The sequence below is a fragment of the Pinus tabuliformis genome, chromosome 8 (genome assembly GCF_031772625.1).
Source record: "Pinus tabuliformis cultivar Carrire ecotype Pingquan chromosome 8, CPIR1, whole genome shotgun sequence".
Lineage (NCBI taxonomy): Eukaryota > Viridiplantae > Streptophyta > Pinopsida > Pinales > Pinaceae > Pinus > Pinus tabuliformis.
In genome coordinates, this window is record NC_142294.1 from 396,515,338 (window position 1) to 396,536,295 (window position 20,958).

At 40.7% G+C, this 20,958-nt stretch overlaps 1 protein-coding gene across 1 annotated transcript in view; it reads left to right on the plus strand.

Annotated features, from left to right (window-relative positions):
• LOC149235760 (calcium-transporting ATPase, endoplasmic reticulum-type-like) overlaps positions 1–20,958 on the plus strand; it is a 79,990-nt gene that overhangs the window by 15,071 nt on the left and 43,961 nt on the right. The gene's annotated exons all lie outside the window — the stretch shown is intronic.

Below are 20,958 nucleotides of genomic sequence, written 5' to 3' on the forward strand. Positions count from 1 at the left end.
TGACATCGCTTTGATTGGAGGGAGATCTAGATCTCATACTCCTCCTTTCCTCCTCACTTATGAAATCTTTAACAGAAACTTGAACAACTGCTTGGTTGATTCTGGTGCTTCAACCAATATTCTACCCAAGTCAATATGTGCCAAACTCAACGTTCAACCGCAAAAATCCACAGTGCGCATAGTTCAACTTGATCGATCACAAGTCGAAGTGATAGGCGAACTGAATCTAGTGACCATAAGACTGTCGTCTAACCCCAAGGTATGCCAAGTTATCGACATCCTAGTGGCTGACATCCCTGAATTTTATGGCCTGATTCTTAGCAAGGACTGGTCCGAGAAACTCCACGGATACTTTTCAATCGACTAGTCGCACATGTGGTTACCCTTCAATGGGAAACCAAATCAAATAAAGATTGAACGAGAATTGCACCAAAAATACATAGTGACGGATTTGGAAGGAGAGAGCGAAGCCATAGCATACAACAACAGCATCATAGGCAACTACTTGGTAGACTCTTTCCTCGGAAATTTCAATGCTCACATATCACCATATTTAGAAAATTCGGTTTTGTCCCAAGTAGAAAACTTTTCCCAGTCTGATGATTCAAAATGTGTTAGTTTCTTAGATAACCCTGTAAATACTTCTTTATTTTGGAAATTATATTTTGATGGCTCTAAATCCAACGAGGGAGCAGGAGCAGGATGCGTTTTGATTAGCCCTGACGGAAATAAGACCATGCTCACATGCAGACTGGAGTTCGATTGCACGAACAGCACAGCGGAATACGAAGCCTTGGTGCAAGGCCTATATAAAGCAATCAGCTGCAACGTCAAATATCTTCAAGTCTTTGGAGATTCCGAGATCGTCGTCAAACAGGTACGTAACACCATACACTGCCTGTCTAGTCATTTAAAGCACTATCAATCTTTAGTACAAGATCTCACTGCACATTTTACAGCATTCAATATCTCGTCAATCCCGAGACTTCACAACGCAAGCGTAGACCTGTTAGCTAACGTAGCCTCCAGACTCATTCCCTCAGAAGACTTTAGTCCAGATAGGTTTTCGATAGAATTGATCTTTAAACCGTCCATCCCTGACAACATCACTAACTGGAGAGTATTCAACGACGACCCAGACATCGTAAGTTTCCTCACCTCCGAAGGATCCTACTCAAACCAAATAATCGACGAAGACTGTCATGACCACCAGATACAACAAAATAGCACTGCTAATGCTATACCCAAATCGGTGGTCAAACTAGAAGATTTATACGACTTGAAAAGTCGGTTCAAAAGGTCAGCTAATGCCAAACTTTACAATTCGACTATGAACTATGAATCAATGAACCTAGGAACCGATGAGAAGCCGCAAAACGTTAATCTAGGCCAAGGCCTGGCTCCTGAAGAAAAATCAGCATATATCCGTCTTCTACGACAGTACAAAAACGTCTTCGCCTGGAATTACGATGAGCTGAAGACCTACAACACTTCTATCATTCAACACACTATCCGCATGATTGACAACGAGAAACCTGTCCAGCAGAAGCTCAGAAAAATCCACCCCAACTTGGAAAGTCAGATAAAAACTGAGCTGAATAAATTGTTGAGAGCCAGAATAATCTTCCCGGTCATACATTCCAAATGGGTATCCAATATGGTACCCGTTAGGAAGAAAAACGGAGATATTAGAATCTGCATCGACTTCCGGAACCTCAACAAAGCCTGTCAGAAAGACAATTTTCCCCTCCCACCTATGGAGCAAATATTACAGGCAATCGCAGGCTCAGAGTTAATGTCTTTCCTGGACGGATTTTCAGGAGATAACCAAGTGTTGGTACACCCAGATGATCAGTTAAAAACCACCTTCCGAACTAAATGGGGTACCTACGCGTATCGGAAAATGCCGTTCGGTCTGATCAACGCCGGTGCTACTTTTTAAAGGGCTATGGACATCGCTTTTAAAGGTTTAGTCAACAAATCGGTAGTGATTTACCTGGATGATATAACTGTGTACTCCAAGAACCGAAACGACCACCTCAAAGATTTGAAGCAAATCTTTCAGAGATGTTTAAGATATGGGATCTCGCTTAACCCGAAGAAATCTTTTTTCGCGTTGAGTGAACGAAAATTGCTAGGATTCATAGTGTCCAAAATCTGGCATTCACATTGAACTGGACAGAATCAAAGAAATTTCCGAGATATCCATGCCCCATAACAAAAAGACCATGCCATCTTTCCTAGGACAGATCAATTTTGTAAAAAGATTTGTCCCGGATTTTTCACGTATTATTTCTCCTTTACAAAAAATGATAAAAAAGAATTCAAACTTTAAATGGGGTCTAGACGAGCACGAAGCGTTTAATTTAATCAAACAAGCCATCATCAATGCTCCATCTCTAGCAACCCCAAACTTTTCAGAGCCTTTTGTCTTATACACGTTTGCCTCAGAGAATTCTTATGCTGCAATCTTGACTCAAGCGAATCAAGAAAAGGTAGAGGCTCCGATCGCATTCTTTAGCTCAAACTTACAAGGTGCTGAGCTGAAATATTCGGACGTAGAGAAACAAGCATATGCCGTTTTTAAAGCGATTAAATATTTCAGACCATTCTTGCTAAAAGCCCATACCAAGGTCATAGTACCGTTCCCAGCGGTAATAAATCTCCTGATATAGAAGGATGTGGGCGAAAAGAGAGCGAATCGGATCACCGCCTTGCAAGAATACGACCTGGAGATCAAGCCGACGCACATCGTTCGAGGCCAAGGCTTCTACAAGATGTTAGCTGGAGCATCGCAAATCCCTGAAGAATCGTCTGAAGAGGTACACGCGTATGAGGTAAGCCTAAACGACGCAGAATCATTATATGCTGACATCATTTATTTTCTAAAGAACGGGCATGCTCCATTTCACCTGGATCACATCAAGAAGAGAGCCCTGAGATTAAAAGCCAAACAATACCAACTCGTGAATGATGTCCTGTTTAAAAGAAATTATGATTATGTGCTTCTTAGATGTCTTGAGAAAACTGAAGCCGAAAAGGTTTTGCAGGAACTCCACGATGGACCAGCAGGTGGACACTATGCTGGAGAAGCCACCGCGCACAAAATCTTACGTGCAGGATACTACTGGCCCACGATGTTCAAAGACTCGTACAATCACGTAAGAAAATGCCAAGTTTGCCAGACTGCTGTAGGAAAACAAAAGAAGTCATCCATGCCACTGCAGCCGGTTAACATCGAACAACCGTTCAGCCAATGGGGCCTGGACATAATAGGTGAGATCGTTCCTCACTCCTCTAAACAGCATAGGTATATCCTCACGGCAACTGACTATTTTAATAAATGGGTAGAGGCAGTTCCTCTCAAGACAGCTAATTATGAAAATATTATTGAATTCATAGATCAGTTTATCATTACTAGGTTTGGATTGCCAACGGCCTTAATATTCGATAATGCTTCATATTTTTCTGGAAACACCATGACTGAGTTCGCGCTCAAAAGAGGGTTCAAACTGAAGTATTCTGCCAACTATTATCCGCAAGGTAATGGGTTGGCTGAATCAACGAACAAGAACCTAATCAGGATTATCAAAAAGACAGTCGACCAAAGCCAAAAGAACTGGCATAAAGCGCTAGTAAACGCTCTATGGGCAGACAGAATTACAAAGAAAGCCTCTATCGACACTTCTCCCTTTAATTTAGTTTACGGGAGAGAAGCAGTTCTTCCTACTCACTTAGTCATTCCCTCCTTGTCCTTAGTACAATACATTGATGAAGTATCCACTTCTCCCTTACAACTAAGGCAAATGGAAATAATCAAGCTAGAAGAACAACGAGAACAGGCCAAGAAAACCCATGCTCACCACCAAGCGCTGATAAAATCCTCTTTTGATTCGAACATAATGACCAGAAAAAACTTTCAGATGGGAGATTTAGTTTTGAAGTGGGATAAGGCACATGAAGAAAAGGGCAAACATACGAAATTCCAGATTGTAGAGGTCATAGGCCCGCCAACTTTTGTGTTGCAGGACTCGACAGGCAGAAGAGATTCTCTGCCTGTAAATGGACAAGTCCTCAAAATGTATTTTCCATAGAAGGTTATCCTTCTAATTTTTGTAGGATAATTATAGTTTTATTTTTATAAATAAGGTTGGTTGTGAATCATCATAAATTGTATTTATGAAGAATATACCATTTCTCTATTAGATTTTTCTTTCACTTGTATAAATAGTAAAACTTTTCAAAAAATCTGACTTTTATTATTGACAGATAGAGTTAACTTTAGCCTGAATATGATGTTGGTTTCAACTTCACAAAGAAATCTGGGATGAAAGTAACTTTTGGCAAAAAATTGTTTTATGCCAACGCAATGAAAAGTATCATCAATAGCAAAATAAGTATTCTCTGCAAAACTGTTGTTCTTAAACTCTATTATTGTCGTCCAGAGCTTTCTTAAGGAAAAACAATGACTTCCTCCCTGTTAAGGAAAATCGCAACATCCAGAGAAATAATCCAAGAAAACACTATATCTCAAAGAATAAGAGGTCTCATCACGAGCCGGCTTATCATGATCACAGATATTATAACTTGTTGACTTTGCCACTACTGTCTATCAAAACAGGGCAACGACTCAATATTGTTGCAATCAAAAGACAAGGGGTCTCATCATGAGCCAGCTTGTTCAGCAAAAGTGTAAATCAAGTGAATGACTGTGTCATAATTTGGCCACCAAACCAAGACATTGTTCTTTAGAGAATAAAAAAATCAAAAAAGAAAGAAAAGTGTCAAAAGGATTTTTCTCTGGAATGTTGTAGATAACCTCAAGCAGGAAAAAGGATCATTGCTAGATAATACGGTAACCCTGTCGAGGCTATGGATGCTTGCGGGAAGCAGAGGCTCTACCTACGACAAATGAGCATACTTTACAAAGCCAGTACGCAGAGAAGACCTTATTTTGTCTTTGAAAAAACTGAGTAATGTGTAGGTGTGAATACAAGAAATAACCCAGAGGAAGCAAACAATCGGAATGAAATAAAAGGTTGTGACGAAACATCATTGACAAGATAAGGGGTAATACTCTATCCGTCCATAACAAAATTTAGACATAAGAAATTTTTTCTGTTTTGGAAGTGAAAATGCAATAGAACAAGCAGAGATAACTGGTTCTTCACAGTGAATCGCCATTGTTGTGGTCACCAACAACCCCCCCCCCTCTTTGCTTGATATTAGCAATAACGTCAAGCAAAGGGGGGACCCTGAACAAAAAATCCCAAAAAATATTTTGTTAAATTTTTGTATTTTTCTCCCTAAGGCTTAAATCGCATCGCAAAGTTCATCGCGTCGCATGCATCTCAAACGTGTTCTAAAAGGAAGACCTCCAAGAAGCGCCGATCGCCGATATGCGACATCGCACATCACAAACGTCACGCTATGGCACCATGAACCATTGAATAAAATACACGATCTGCGATCTGCGATATCAGTAAACTGCGATCTGCGATCTGCGATCCGAAAAGACTCATCACACGATAAACCCAAGGTCAAGCGCGCGCCTTAAAGGAAATTAATGACCGCATGCTTGAGTATCAAGGAATGATTGCATCGCATTTATCGAAGAGTCAAGTCATGATGCATGTCAGGATTATGCATTCATTATAGTTTAATGCTTTTTATGTCAATCTTTTCATTTCCCTTCTTCTTTGCGTAGACTGCAAGACACGCAACTGATATAAATCTATATGCAGGAAACATCTGAGAGAAAGGGGAAAGCGCCAATTAAATAGCAGAGAGAAGATGCCCCCGCAAACGAATGCCACATGCAGTAGGACCGCGGATTCCAGACTATCAGACAACCGGCACTGATGAAATTAGACTATCCAGGACTCAGAGTCAAAGGCGCACAAAAGCAGCGTGTTCACAAAAGATCTTGAAGCTCAGACTGGGTAAAGCAAAAAGAGAAAGGCAAAAGAAGGGGGACGCTCCAGAAAAGCCTGGAACACAGAGCGGAAACAATTCTCGAAACATAGGGTTGTCCATACAGCGCGACTCCTAACCCACTCAGTCATTTGCACGACCAGAAACCGAAACAGCAACAACAAAATCAGTTCGAGAAGAACCTGGGTTGTGCTAAGTATACACGCGGCGAATACACCCAGCTAGAGAAAGGTTTTCGAAAATATCTTCTGGTCTGTCAGAAGGAGGTGTCAGCTCTTGTTATTTCCAGTTTTATCTCCAGAGCAAAAGAAGAAGGCAGTCAACCGACTCTTCCCAGGAAAGCGTTGCGCAGTTGACAGCACTAAAGAGAATATACAGAAACGGTCAGAAATTAGATTTAAAGTTTTAGAAATAAATTTGCTTTTAGTAAAGGGCGGTCATTTGTAGCCGATTCCCTAGATTCGTGTAATTAATATCAATTAGCTAGTAGTATTTAACCCTTCTCATGGCATTTGGAGAAGGGTCCGGAAATCTGTCAAAAAACTTATCCTCAGAACATGCACTTCTGCACCCTCAGAGGAGGTTTTTGATGAATGGATGGATCGAGATTTATTTATGTTTGCATTTTAATGTTTGTTACTGATGTTGCACTTCTGTACTCTTAACAGATATTAGAACAAGTAGAAGTAAATCATTATTGCTTGAAGTTTATTAGTGAAATCAGTCATAAACGGTACTTTTATCTCTTGACTAAATTCTGCTAGTATCCCCAAAGTGATATACAGCTGAGTTCTTCATATGTTACTGTATGAATGTCTGTATTACCATTTGGCACTTCTGTACGGTGGAGTCATTTATTTATGCTTGACATATAGAAAACTGATTATGCGATATGTTGTTCACAACTGCTCTGCCTAACTTCTTATGCAGAATGGTTTATCTTTATCGATTTATATTCTGATAACAGTTGAATGATCTTTATTACCAGCTGTTGTTAGAAATCTTTCTAGATCGCATAACAAAAGAGAACACCCCGGGTTAGCGTAGATTAGATATATTGTTTTCTCTTCATTAGATCACATTAGTATAGAAGTAGTTTAGCTGTTAGAATTAAGACTAGTTCAGAGAAACCTTTTAGATTAATATCATCAAACTCTACACACACACACACACCCTTCACATTGGGAAACTGGTCCCATTATCCCTAGTCGGACCCGCTACTCCAAACGGGCAAGGAGCCGCCAACCAGGTTCCGGACCGGGTGGGTATCCCCCTTGTTGTTGACCCGACTTCGGGGCCCTCAACAGTTTCTTGATAGTGGAGCCTCATTCCACATGACCGAAGATAAAATTTTATTCAGTATCTTGGAGGCGAAAGACCTCAAGATGCACATAGAGATGGGTGACGATGAAAGGTATAGTGTTTCAAAAGTGGGCATGGTTTCTTTTCAGAGGGAGCATGGAGCTCTTATCACCTTGACAGATGTGAAGTGTGTGGCTAGATTGAAGAATAATTTGGTATCGATCACGATGTTGGAGGACAAAGGTTACGATGTTGTCTTCAGTAAGGGAAAGGTTTTCCTTAGACACATAACCACGAGACAAGTGAAACAAATCGGTTCATGAGTCAAGAACCTGTATGCTCTTGAGGTTCAAGATGCATGCAAAGCCTTGAGGAGCAAGGCAAATGTTAGAGACTTGGTGGTTGAGAGGAGAGTAAATTACCTCTCAACATGCAGACCGAGAAGAAGTTTCAGACAATTGTGGAGGAGCCAAAATTGGAGATGCTAAGAGGAGACCGAGTGGAGGCATCCACTCATACAGAGACCTCCAATAGGGGGAAATTTCAAGCCAAGTTATCAATGGGATCACTTGCAGCCATACCTCTAGGTGTGAGGTGGGGCGATGTCCAATTAAACTAGTTCCAGTTAAACCAGTTATGTCCAGTTAAATTAGTTCCAAACGGTTTGAAGAACTAATTGTGAGTTCAGTCAATTAATGCATGCATGCATCAAACTAATGTACTCCAGATAACTGAAGATTCTCTCATAAATAACTCATGCATGTCTATTCAGAGAAAGACCCAGTTGAGATTAAAGAAAGGGACAGGTTACTATCAGTTGCATGAGTTTTCCTATAAAGGAAATGTTAAGTTATGGTATGTTCTATGCTTATAGCAGTTTACTTTTCTTTCTTATTATTATCCATAGATTAGCAATCACATTTACATAAAGTAAAGTGCATATAGAACATTAAACGATCTACAGAAATTAAGCCAAGACAAGAGACACAAGATGTGGAGGCTAGCCAGGGACAAACCCCACAATGTGTAGGGAAACCTTTTGATCAAATCTTATTTTATCTTCAATAATTAAATAGAGATAAATAGTACAATAAATCTGATTTATATCAGCAGTAGCAAACCCTAGATCAGTAGCATCAGCATTAGCGGCTTCATCATCAAACTAGGGCATACAATATCTCACAAACCAACCGTCAAATCGGTTTGATTCCACCACCAAAAGTTAAGACTTCCAGAGGAGGTTAAGATGAACCTACAATGTAGTTTAGATTAGGAGATATTCTGGTCCACGCAGGTCAAAATTTACTTCTACTGATGCAGCTTCAGTTTCAGCAGCTTCCTTCAAACTAGGGCAGTCGATATCTTGCAAACCCGCTGTCGAATTGACTTGATTCCACCATCAAAAGTTGCGGCTTTCAGAGGAGGTTCAGATGAACCTATGAAATAGTTCAAATGAGGAGATATTCTATTCCACGTAGGTCAAACTTCACTTCTACAGTTGTAGCTTCAGTTTCAGCAGCTTCCTTCAAACTAGGGCAGTCGATATATTGCAAACCGTAGGTCGGATTGACTTGATTCCACCACCAAAAGTTGCGGCTTTCAGAGGAGGTTCAGATGAACCTACAACGCAGTTCAGATGAGGAGATATTCTAGTCCACACAGTTCAAACTTTACTTCTGCAGTTTCAGCTTCAGTTTCATTAGCTTCTGCCTTCACATGTGTGAGGGAGAGACCCTTTTTTGCACAGTAGAGAAGAGACTCTTTTCTGCGCAGTAGAGAGAGAGAGATGTGATAATATGAGTGAGTCCAAATGAGGAAAAGTCCTCCTATATTTATACATAATGTTGGTGTTTCAATAGATGCGACTGTTGGGCTTCTGAGCCTACATGAGTTGTATGTTGGCTTGATAATAATTCCATAATCAAAATAAATTCATATCTCCATGAATACTTATCAGAACCTGATGATCTCTATATCAGTCTTACACCTCTCGATGAGAGGAATCTAATCAAAATATTATCAATCATGAATAAGATGACCCACATGAAGTTTGGTCCTAGTTGCTAATTTTAACACTCCCTCTCAACTAGGGATAACTTCATCTGCAATCTATCTATTGGTCGTTACTATTCATCCATCAAATGTACTACCCTGTACAGCCTGACCCTTGCCCTGCTCTGCTCTATTCTGCCTATTCTGCTTTGTCTTGTTCTACCTTGTACTGATATGCATTGTTTTTCTCTGTTCTACTCTGCCCTTACATTGTTATGTTCTGCTCTTCTTTTGTCCAAATTATGAAGAAGAAGAAATGATCGAGCATGTATCATATTGACTCAAAGTCAGTCTCATAGTGCATACCACTGGTCCTAGACTAGTCTCAAATTACTCTCAATTGACCCGAAGTTAGCTTCATAGTAAGTACCACTCCTACAACTAGTCCCAGACCAGTATCGCAGTCTCAGAGAGTGTACCATTGGTCCCAAAATAGTCTCAACGGACCTGAAGTCAGTGTCATACTATGTACCACTCTCATTGGTCCCAGACCAGTATTGCACTGACACGAAGCCAGTCTCAAAGTATGTACCACTGGTAGTAGACCAGTCTCAACCAACTCAAAGTCAGTGTCATAGTATGGTACAATTCCTACCACTGGTCCCAGACTAGTATTATTTATCCTAGATCAATGGAGGTCATCCTAGAATAGGGAGTATAGTAGATACAACGATGTGTCCATCGGTACTACTATGGTCCCTAACTTCATTTCCCTACTCATTGATCAGATGAGAGGTACGTCCGATGAGTCCCAGTCTGCATGGGTAGGATGCCTCGACAGGAGAACTAATCAATCCTATACTCACAGGAGAACACATCAATCCAGGCCTCATAGGAGAACTAATCATCCTACTACACAGGAGAGCGAATCATCCAGTTCCACAAGAACCACAAGCCCTCAGAGCTCAATGTATGAAACATGCAGGACCCTTGTACAACAATTTCTTGACGATTCCAAGTCGTTTGGGAAAATCACAGATTAGATCTTTCCTCAGGGCTTTGACAAGGTGTATCAACCTGTACATCATCTTAATGTGATGAAGCCTCCTTGCTCATCGACTTACCATATCCCAGATGATGTCTATCTATTGGAGTAATCGATGAATATGAGATTCTTCAATAATTGAATCCCACCTCCGGTTGTCACATAGGATCACGATGGTATCCAATGTAAATGCAAACAACTCACTAAAGAGCTTTCGCAAGCAGATTGCCTCACAAGAGGCCATGCTAGCAGCAATATACTCTGCTTTGGCGGTGCTCAAAGCCACCGACTTCTGCTTCATGCTCATCTAGGATATCGAAGTAGATCCCAAGGTGAAACAGCACCCGGAAGTGCTCTTACGGTCCACCACACTGCCTGCCCAATCAGCATCAGTATATCCAGGCAGTCTGACATCTCTGGAAGTGTATCTTAAACCATTAGTAATTGTGCCATGAAGATATCTCAGAATATTCTTGGCATCAATCCAATGAGGCTCAACCAAATATGAGCTCACAATGCTAACTGCAAAACATATGTTCGGACGAAGGTTCACCAAGAACATCAATGTGAATGAGTTTATGAAACTCAAAAGCATTTCCCAAATCTGGTCTGACATCACTACCATATAACTTCGAAAAGTTAAGATCCTCGAGGTAGTCACAGGCTTGCAGTCCATCATACCGAATCTTTCCAATATCTTTGCCACATATTTTCCATGAGATAGGAAAATTTCCCTTGGCTTCTACCACACTTCAAGTCCTAGGAAATAGTGCATCGGTCCTAGGTCCTTCATTTCAAATTCAGAAGCCAACTCCCTCTTACATTTGTGAATGAGAGGGTCTACACCCGTTAGAAAGAGGTCATCCACATATAACACTAGTATGATAGGCTTGTCATCTTCAACCTTAAGGTAAAGGTTAGGATCGGCTTCACTCCTAGTGAATCCCAACTTCATCAAGTAGCTATCGATCCTCTCATACCATGCTTGGGGTGCTTGCTTCAGCCCATAGAGAGAATTCTTCAACCTACATACATGAGATTTTCAATCCTAAATCTCAAATCCTTCGGGTTGCTCCACGTAGACCTCTTCTTTGATCGAAACATGCAAGAACGTGGTCTTGACATCCATCTGAGGTAGGTTCCATCCTGGTGAAGCTACAAGGGCTAAGATCGAGTGGATGGTCGTATATCTAGCAACAGGTGCAAATATCACATCATAGTCTATACCTTCCTTCTGGGAGAAACCATGAGCAACAAAATGAGCCTTATACTTTTCTGTACTTCCATCTGCTGCATGCTTTATCTCGTAAAGCCATTTAGAAATGACAATTATCTTTTCCTGGGGTCTGGGAACTACTTCCCAGACATCATTCTCCATAATAGACTCATATTCTTAGGTCATAACATCCTTCCATATTTGATGCTTGACGACATTTGAGAATGATGAAGGCTCATTTTGTATGATCGTGCTCATGATGGTTAGGTATCCCTGATACCTAATAGGTTTCTTACTTTCATGGAAGGTTCCTCGGGGTGTAGCATGTCCTTCAGTATCATCAAGTATCCCCCTAAGCCATGAAGGCCTCTTCCTAGAAGAGGGAGGCTCAAGTGGATAAATAAGATCCATGGGTTCCTCCACATCAGGAATTGTTACATCATCTACCCATAGAGACAACTTCCATAATTGTACGGTTCTTCCTTTCCGCAACACCATTCTGCTCAAGAGTATGTGTTGTAGTAGTCTCCCTCTTAATGCCAGCCTCATATATGCCTGAGTGAACCAACTGTAATATATCAGAGGTCTTGCTTAGGCTTGAGGGGAATGGTACCCTTTTGAGCTTTCCTTCAGCACATCCTGGACATAAACCTTCTTTCTCTACTCGAAGTTTAGGCATCCCTGTTGCTATCACTCAGGTTGTTCCTTGCCTCCAGAAGGGAATACGGTCGTGGTAACCACTAACCAATCTTTTAGCTGCAGATTCTAGCCAATCTGCAACTAGAGAGGGCTCTCTCTTTATAATTTAGATTTGTTTTGAAGTATTTTAGGCTAGTTATGATGCACAGAGCTTAGTTTTAAGTTTGTGGGATGGTGATCTCAAATAAAGCTGGGATGCAAGTCCAAAACAGTTTATACCATTGGGAAATGGGGCCAATGGTGATGTCTTGCTGAAATTGTTTCTTTGGTAAAGGGAAATGCTACAGAGCAAGATAACCAGTCTTGGAACAATTTTTAGATCTGGAAATCTATGGAATGTAAGCCAGTGGATGAAGGGCAGTCAAGGATCCTTGATCATGATGGTAGAGGGAAGGTGCTTGAATATTATCAGGGAGCAGTTAAGAATTCCTAAATAATATTCAAAATGAAGGAATTAGTGAAAACAGGAGCAGCTAAGAATTCCTGTTTATCAGTAACTCTGAAGAAAACATAATTAATAGCAGATATTGAACACAGAGTGTATTTAAACAAATTCTGGGCTAATCTTTTTCTCTGTTACTAAGATCATGAAAGATGTATGAAATTTGCAAACACAGAAAACATAAACGTAGGTTAGAGCAACTTATTGATCCATAGAAAGACACAAGAATTCTGTAGCAGTTCCCAGAACATCAAATCCACATTCAGACAGTCCAACAACAGTGAACTTCAACAACATTTGTATTAGACAGTCTCAAAGTTACAACGTAGTCTAGAGAGAAAATCACCAACCTCAAATACATATTATGGGGAGGTATTTATACAAAAAGGGGATACGAAATGTCGTGTAGATAAGTTCTCAAGCCATAACTTCCTTTACCAACTCTTCAGAAGAAGTTGATGAGAGAAATAAATGTCGTAGTAAATGTTGGTGTGATGGCTGTCCAATTTGTCAGAGATTTATGACCTTTTGGACTCAGTGAGTTGGCTGGTAGCTACGTCTTTACTCTGCGTTTCCTACATTCGCTGCTTTGATGTCTTGCTATGTTGTTGTGCTGGCCTTGTCATCAGTGCTTGGTTATTCATTAATGAGCTGCAGTCACAATTTGACTTCTTCTTTTTTGCTATTTTTACCCTTTGACAGGTGGCACATGCTTTTGAGTTTGCTGACCTGTAGCTGACCAAAAAAAGGAAACAAAAACAAAATTACCTCGGTAAAACCTTCAACATTCCCTACCACCAATCCTCTGAAGGCAACTGATGTATTTGTACTTTTATCAGTGTTTCATCAGCTTCAGTGTATCTATAACAATTGGGTTGGACTTCAAAAAGATGGTTTATCTCATGTTCAATGTAGAACAAATTTTCAAATTTGTCATAAAGACATTGTTCAGAGGGAGGCTCTGTTTCTCCTGAGGTGATTGAGGATGTTCTAATTTGATTAGAGACATACTTATTTAGCCTGTTGGCATATTGTTCATGTGTTAGCAGTCTTCCACTGTTGGTTAACAAGCTGGGTAATCCCTTTCTCTACAATGTTGCAAACTTTAGTTTGAAGGCATTTATTTCTGCCTGCATTTCTTAGCAATTTCTTTCTAAAGTCTGTACAAAATTCCTTAGGGTCAACACCTTTTTCACTATCAAAATGGTGTCTGTCCTGTTCCTGATATCTAGTGTATCCAACTGCTCTTTGGTATGAGTGTTCAAAAATTGAATCATTCTATTGGCTTGCTCAGGCATATTTCCCAATGATGATCTGGCCTTTTGAGTCTCAAATTGAGCTAAGCCTATCACTTCTATTTGCTCATGTATAGTCTAAATTGATTTCCATTGGTCAGTGATAGATTGGCCGATTTTGGCCCACAAAATTTTCTTGATTTCAGCTAGAGTTTTATCTAGAGTAAGCTCTTTTTCTAAGGACTTTATTTTATTGTCCAAGGCCTTTATTTCCCTTGTTTTCTTAGCCACTATCAATTTTGACTTGTCATAACTCACCTCAATCTTGGCTAATTTTTATTTGGCTTCTTTTAATTCTGCCATTTGCAGTTCCAGAGCCTTTATTTCTTTCATCATCTCCTCCATACTCAGGCCGGCTTCTTGTTCTGCTACTGCTGTAGTTGTTGGTGTAACTATTGCTGATGTTGAGGCTGGAGCTGAGGTACCTGCTTTTGATGTTGGATCAGTAGGAGGGACTACTATGGTGATTGTAGGAGGAGAAGTTTCAAGAGTTAAAGCTGTTTGAGCTGGCTGAGAGGCCAACTCTCCCGGTCTTCCTTGCAATGATGCCTCCAAGGCTTTCTCTGTTTCTATCAGTCTTTCATGCATCCTCATAAGAAAACTTACAACATCCTCCTCTTCTTTCTGTTGTGCTACTTCTGTAGTTTGAGGATGTATTGTGGCTGGCAGCCTGAGTTGTTTTCTAAGGGCTGCTATATCTTCTTCTTTCTTCTTAATTAAAGCTTGTACGCCCTTGGGATCATTGGGATCATGTCCCAGCTCCATAATGATCTCCTCCAACGATTTGATTCTATTGTCCTTGGCTTGTGATGAGGCTTTCTCCAATTCCAATTGGGCAGAAGTGTTGTGAAGTGAATTTTGTAATCTGTGGGCCAATATTGCCTTATCTGCCAGGGTGGAGTACACCATTTCTCCAGTTTGTTTGTGTAACTCAATCTGGTCCATTGGGTGGATGTCTTTAGCAAGGACTTCCAGATTGGTTCTGATATAATCAGCAACTAACTGAGGCTGCTGTACTATAGGCCTAAAATGACTGAGGGTCATTTTCCCTTCTTGGATATCATAGGTTGTCATTAGCCTCTGTTGATTGGTGGGAGCCATTCTTAGTAATTGTTTGTAGAGCTGGAACCTTACCGACTCATTTTGGGCCTTGATTTCAGTGAATGCCTTCTTTATGTCAGACGCTTGCTTGCTCTGCTGCTTGGTGGAGGTAACCTCCACACCTTGTTGTCTCTCTTGCTCCTACTGAAAGGTGCTAGCTGATGTTTCCTTGCTTGGAGGAATCTGTTGTTCGGTTGTTTCGTCACCTCTTTGATTGCCTGTTGTCTCCTCTGTAAATTCTTCATCAGAGTAGGGGTTCAACCTTTGCCTTTTCTCTCCTTTCTATTCTGTGGAGGTCCCTGTGGGTGTCTCTTCCTGCCTGTCCCTTTTCTTGGCTCTTTCCTCATTGAGAGGAGTTTGTAAGACAAGGACTTCAGGTGCTTTTGCTTGTGTTGAAGGGGCTTGCCCTTGACCTTGTTCTTTTGTTGTATCTGGTCGGTCTGCCATTGTCTCCTGCTACTTTGAATGCTGCACCTCCTTGCCTTTAGATGTCCATGCAGGTGGAGCACTTTCTTGGGTAGGTTGTTGGGAAGTTGTGGAAGATGATGCACCTGCTCCAAGGTGTCGAGGAAATGTGAAAAACACATGTCCAACAGAGTCTAGGTCAAGTGTCTTTTCAAACTCTTTCATTTCTTTTTCTAATCTTTCTTCTTCAGTAAGTTCCTCAACTAGTGTGCCTTCTATCCTCTCATTTTGATTAGCATATTGTTCAATTTGAGGGATACTATAGTGCACATATCCTGTAAGCTTGTGTTTGACTCTCCTAAAGCTTATGAAATGTTCAGGGTCATATGGTGACGAAAGAAAACTTTGTTTCAGCTTAAGTTTGTCTCTCAAAATAGTATCAGCCTCCTTCCATGCTTCTTCCCTTTTATTAAAGCTAAAAGGATCCAATTGGTGCCTTATCTTGAGCTGTGCCTTTTTCCTAGCACCATAAAAATGAGTAAAGTCTGAACTACTGAATTTTCGGTAGTATTCCCGAGCGGAGAGTCTCATAGGGAAATATTTTGGCAGTTTGTAGGGAGCCAATTGACAGCCATAGATACTGATCACTGTATGGTTTTGGTAAAAATACCAATCACCAATGTTGTATTCCTTTGAGAGGTGTAATATTTTCTTCATTTCAGCAAAGAGCGTGGCAGGAGGAGTTATTGACAATAAACAGGTGACTGGATATATCAAAAGGTCAATAAACTCACAATATGTGTATGGGGAGCTACCAACATGCTGGAATACTGAGGACCAAAATATTATAGACCTTCGCTCCCCCTTACCATCCAATTTTTTAAGGGGAATTGGGAAACTATCAGGCTGATAGTACAACATCAAATGGTATATATATGTAGTGTATTTGAACACTCTCTCCCTCTCTAAGTTCATGAATTCTCATGAATTTTGTTAGCTGTGAAGGTGGCATAGTCATATTTGACAACAGGGGGCTGTCCTGGAGCAAACATGGACATCAAAGCAAAGACAATCTCATCTACAATCTCACTTGTTCTGAATCCCAGGATGTAGGAAATCATGTCTATGAGCATTTTTCCAGCCTCAGTAAACCAAGCATGGTGATAGGGGATTTTGTACCTAGAGTAGCAATCTGGTGGCATAAACAACTTGGAAATTCGGTCAACTTCTGCAAAGGACAACTTGGAGGTTTGGTCCAGCAAATTTTTCATGGTGAGAGGGACCAAAGGCTGAGCTGGCTCGAAGTGCGGCATCTCATTTGTAGACTGAGGGGTGATATAAAAGAGGACATTTCCAGCAGGGTCCATCACTGCCCTTTGAGAAGGCTCATAATTAGCACAACATTGATGGATGAGGTTAGGGAAGACATTGACTGAAGGCAGATAGTATATAGGCATATTAGACTCCTAGATTCTAAATATGTCAGTGTTGTTCTTATGACTATAACCTATTTCACAAAAATCTTGTAGGTGAGGCTTTTGACCCTCCATGTCATCCATTTGGAAATCCCTATCAGCAAGAGGTAACCACTCCAACTGCTTATGAGGTGCTTTCAAGGGTGCAATGTTTAGGGCCACTGGAGCCTCCATGTTTTACTGTGTTTATAATTGGGTTTTGTGTCTGTGTCTCAACAGGAAACATAGTACTGATAGTGGGATTTTAATAGGAATTCTATAATTTGAGTTCTGTATGAAAGTGGCCTTACTGAGTAGAACTCAAAGGGAGGACAAAATCTGCAAAGTTCTTTTAATGAGGGAGCTAAAAAATAGTGGAAAAAACACAACTTTTGCAAGTGGTTTTGGTGGTTTTGTCGGCGGACATGAGCTCGAACTTAAGTTCAATGGACAATTTATCAGAGGGCCACAAAATTGGCAAGTTTTTTCCCGGAAAGATGGTCAAACAGTGAGTTAGAGAGCAGAGGTTTGCAGGCCACAATGTATTTTAGTTGAATTCAGCTCTCTTAGTGATCTTAACAGAGAAATCAAGTAAAAAACATGGTTTATGGGTGACTAACGGGTAAATACCCGTTTTCACGAGGGTTTGGTGCGAAATGGAGTTGCAGGCGGAGCTGAGGAGGTCAGGTTTGTAGCATGAAGATGCCTCGGCAGACGGGGACGTTGATGGCGGATTAAACGTAATTCACATGCACAGTCTCCACTACCAATAAAACAGAAAATAAATAAAAAAATCGTGACTTTTGCGACTTTTGACAAAATTTGGGCCTTTTTGGTGCTTTTTTGGGACGACGTCATCATGACGTAACTTTGTCGCATAGCGGGTACGGAGGGTAACGTGGCAGCTGATGTGGACGGGTGACAGGGTGAACACGGTGGAGGACACAGTGGTCGCGGTGCTGACGTAGACGCAGACGTGGGAATGACGTGCACGGCGGGGAGAACAGGCGGTAAATGGTTTCCATTGGACCGCTTTTGGTATGGGGGCGGTTTCTGTCGGAGTGGGCCCGATGCAATAGGAATGGGACACGCGTCCCCGCGTACGACGGAAAAACCACTTTCCATCGGGAGCTAACGTGCAGGTGCAGGGGTGGCTCCGATATCAATGAGGGCCGTTGGATCTACAGCACTGGATCAGACGATTGACGGGAGAGGTAGGTGGTGGGGCTTTACGCCGGGGACCCGTGCATTATTTTAATGCTTAATAGAGTTTAGCGGGGTTATTAACTTTGGGTTAAGAGCTTTTTAATAGCTGTGGTTATTTGATTAATCAAATATTAATCAAATTCCAATGTTTCTTGCGCGGCAGCTGTGGTTATTCGTTCAACCGGAGGTTAATGAATCCCAGGGTGACAAATGGTGGGTTGTTATTGGTCCCAGGTGGACCAATGACTCCCGAAAGAAACTTTATAGCCATATTAGGCCGGGGCGGGGTATTTACAATATTTTTGGGTTTTTGTGGATTTTTATACATAATAAGGGGAGGGGGAATATAGGGGATTTATATAGTAAATTTAGAATATTAATATGAATATGAGGGAGAAGCGCTAGGTGTATAAAACTGAATCACCTAGGCTTTAGGGTGTTAGGAGAAAAAAAACTTTTACAAACGAAATGTGGCTTTTGGATCTCAAGCAAACCTGCAGTTTTCATTTAAGCTTTGATGGAAATGGAATGAAGCTAAAAGTTATTGAGCAGATCCCAATCTCTTTAAGGGATGTTAGTGAGTGTTTGTTGTGAGGGAGGAGAGGGGAAGTTAGACATACAACATCCGATCTGTCATCACACCTTTGGCATGGCATTAGAGATATCCATGAAGTAGATCATATTGAAAGAGATGACACTGCTGACAGACTTGTTTTTGCAACTTCAATCTACTTACCCATTCTACAATTCCTACCATTTTTTCTTCCTTTTGATTGGGTGCACTTGAACTTGCAAACCCTAATTTAGCTCTTTTCTTTTGACTGCCCTCCTGTTGGTATCATCCTAAGACCATTTTTCCTTCCCAAAAACACATCATTTCTCCATACATTTTCATCATATTTCCCTCAAAATCCTTGAATATTGATTATTAATTGTTCTATAGTTATTAAATTTCATAGAAATTAATTTAGGGGTTTTATGTTCCATAATTAGAGGTTTTTGATGACATGATTACAGGAAGTACCCACATCCTGTAATGGGCTTACCGTTTGACATGTGGCGCAGCAGATGAGCGAGAACGAAAGGCATGGGCGAAAAGCAGAATGTCCAAGCATGGACAAACACCTCTCACCCAGCCAAATCGAGCCTCCTATGCATGCGGTCAACTTCAGTCAAAGCAGGGTACTCTGGCGCATAAAAGCAGCAACAACATCGTTCTATTTTCATTTTGATTTTTGTTCTTTTTGAAACATATGATATGGAAACATTTTGAAAAGGCTATGTAATAAACGCGGCAACAGCACTATGTACACTCAATGTATCGATGACATGGCTGTGTGTACGCATGTGTGTAAATACAGTTAGTTCAATGTTTGAAGGTTAATCAATCGTTGAAACATTTTCTCAGAACAAAGTTTTAGTTAATACACAGAACCATTTACAGTCACAACGTGTGTATACCCTTTTTCTGCATTGGCTGATTGCTGAACAGTGGTAGTCAGTATACCCTTAGGCGCAGACGGGCCTTGCGTTCTTCGTTTGGTATACTGCTCTTTGTTTTGTTACATTTCAGTTCATATATATTTGCACAACGTTGTATTAGATTCGATTTATATGTTTGCACAACGTTGTATTGGATTCGATTTATGTATCACATGGGTTGCATCATAGTTTCGATTTACATAACTGTTGATTTACATAGCATACAGTTTGCAGTCATATAAGCTTTCGATTCCTTTATCCTTTGAATTTCATTACATGTATATGGTGTGCGCATATGAAGGGTTTATGGTTATGTTGAATGGTCAGCACTAGGATCTGGAACGAGAGTCTTGTAAGGGATTCGGTCTGTGTGTGATTTATAGATGCATGCTTATAAACTCTGCTTCATTTCACAGTCTATTTATGTTCTTTTTATATAGCTAATAGTGTAAATATCTTGCATGCTGTGTGTGTTTACCAAGCAAAGGTTTTCTGAGTGATACTTCTGTAAGGAGGTTAGAATCATTGCCACAGTCATACACAGTACTTAGATTCATAGTTTGCCTTGATAGATGCATCTCATAACCAACATTGCAGTCAAATATATCAATAGGGTAATCTAGGTGTGTGAAGGATAGGCTGCATATAACGATCTTCCGTAAAGAAGCCTTGCAATCTACCTCATAATCACCTGGGCGGTAATTCTTTATGTCTATATATTTTAGACCACGCCTCTAAGCTTACGCACCTCGGTCGATATTAAATATAGAGTCCAGTCTAGTACCCTAGCTGGAACCACTACATTTTGGCGCCGTTGCCGGGGAGGCGTACGTAAAGAATTCAAACAAAAAGAGAAAAAATTTCAATACACAAAAACAACCAAAAACACAGTTAGAATCATGTTCATATATGCCTAGACTTAGAGACACTCAAGGGAGATTTGTGAGAACCCCCCACCATCTCAACACTAACCCATCATCATCAGGAGCGGACTCTCTAGGGAAAACAACACCAACTGAGGAGGATATTCAAACAATAGCTGAGAAATTTTATTCAGGACATCACATTACTCTTGCTGAGAGGGAAACTCTATTTGCACATAAATCACAGCATCCACCCTTTCCTAACTCTTCTACACAAGGGAAAAGTAGCACCATTACCAAACAATTTTCCTTTCTCTCTTTTCCACCAAGAGACACTAAGAAACCAAGTAGAATGGCTGAGGAGGGATCTAGATCAGTTCCCCATCAAGAGGAGGAGGAATCCACTTTTAAATTCCTATACAAGAACCACAGGAGGATGAAGAGATCAAAATGAAAAATATACCCCCATTCGTGCTACCCAATTTCTATGGAATGGCATCAGAGGATCCGGACTCATTCTTA